Source organism: Austrofundulus limnaeus, unplaced genomic scaffold (genome assembly GCF_001266775.1).
Source record: "Austrofundulus limnaeus strain Quisiro unplaced genomic scaffold, Austrofundulus_limnaeus-1.0 Scaffold301, whole genome shotgun sequence".
NCBI classification, from domain to species: Eukaryota; Metazoa; Chordata; class Actinopteri; order Cyprinodontiformes; family Rivulidae; genus Austrofundulus; species Austrofundulus limnaeus.
The window spans coordinates 249566-251237 of NW_013952703.1; the positions used below are offsets into that span (position 1 = coordinate 249566).

Below are 1672 nucleotides of genomic sequence, written 5' to 3' on the forward strand. Positions count from 1 at the left end.
TATATATATATCCTCCTTCACGACTGGACCAAAATGCGTGACTACTGTCTCCAACCACCAGTCAGAGAAGAAAAGACACAGAGGAGGGAAACAGAGGTTCAGTAAAAGAAAAAAAAGTCAATAAGCAGGGTTTGTACATTTTATTATCAGCTGAGCTGTGATGAAAAGAAAAATACCGTCAAATACCGTGAAACCGGTGAAAATGTTGAAAATACCGTGATGCAAAATTTTGATCATATCGCCCAGCTCTAGTCAGGATATTTACATTTCTCATCAACCACAATCAAATTCACTCTATCCATGGGCTCCATGTAGATATATTTCTATTTATATTTTTTTCTGAACACTGAAAAAATGGAATAAAAACAAGTCAAAGTTAAACAGAAATGAAATTCTTTTTGCATTTTTAAAAAGTAAGCAGTAGAAAGGACAGATAATTGAATTAAAATGTACGAAGTAGAAGTAAAAAAGTGGGCTGAAAAATAATTACTCCACTAAAGTATAAATAACTAAAATTACTAATTAAGTGAAGTATTTGTACTTAGTTACTTGACACCTCTGGTTGTATTTAAGCTACAAATAGTCCTCTATCAGAACTTTGGACCTGCAGACGTGTCCTCACATCAGCAGCACTCTGTCTCTCTCTGTAACTGAGGCTTATTTTTCAGTCTGCCTGTCTGCCTGTCATTAAAGAGGCAGTCAGAGGGTGTGTGGTTACCATCAGGTCAGCAGCTCCAGCTGATCCACATCCTGGTTCTGTTCAGTTTCTGTACTTTAGATGTTACAGGTGAACGTGCAGAACTCTATTTGAGAAGTGGACCAGAACCTTCTGGTTCTGATACCTCTGTGACTCGGTTCTGTATGACTCAGTGCTCCAGAGGAAATAATAGCTGTCTGCACGGATCCTGAGCAGAACCAGGACCGAGGTCGGTTCGGTTTTTAGACGCAGATGGTTCTGCGGTTCCTATAATCTCTGTGGTTCTGGGCGGACTCACAGATCCGGGCCTGAGCAGAACTGTAAACAGAACACGGGTCTGGTTCTGGTTCGGGTGACACACTGACAACAAGGCTCGGTTCCGGACTCACCTGGTGCGGACTGTGTGGAAGTAAACAGCGGTTCTGTTTCAACAGGAGTCCGCTGTCACTGGTTCTCCTCCTGCAGCCGAACCGGACCTCGGCCGCTCACTTCGTCCATGGACCTGATCTGTTCCCGGACCGGCTCAGCAGAGGCAGCAGCGGACTGGGGTCCTCCGGTGAGGGGGGGTACAGGCTCGTCCAGGAGGTCGCCACACAGCGGCTCGGCGGGTCCGGATCACTGGGAGCCGTCCAGTCCGAGTCTCCGAGCGGGCCTGCAGAGAGACTCGGTTCGGTTCGACTAAAAAAAAAAAAAAAGAACGCCGCAGCCACGGTCTGTAATCCACCGAGATGTTCCGGTCGGGTCCACGTCCTCCTGACAGTGTCTGAACAACACAGAACCTCTTTCTTCCTGACGAGCAGCCAGCGTCCAATCAGAGCTCAGGATCCAGACAGGGAGAGGAGGGACCAGGACTGGATCACAGTGGACTGGATTCAGAACCACGAAGGGACAGTCCCGCTGTTTTAAAGGAGAGTTCTGTGAAAACGCTGGGTATGGTTAAAGCACATGTCAAATACAAGGCCCGCGGGCCAAATG

General features: G+C 46.9%; 1 protein-coding gene across 1 annotated transcript in view; it reads right to left on the reverse strand.

Annotated features, from left to right (window-relative positions):
• large1 (LARGE xylosyl- and glucuronyltransferase 1) overlaps positions 1-1637 on the reverse strand; it is a gene marked incomplete in the record, with an annotated part of 198750 nt that extends 197113 nt beyond the window's left edge. Inside the window, 1 exon segment of the mRNA XM_014021694.1 lies at positions 1086-1637.
• Between the last annotated feature and the right edge of the window lie 35 nt (positions 1638-1672).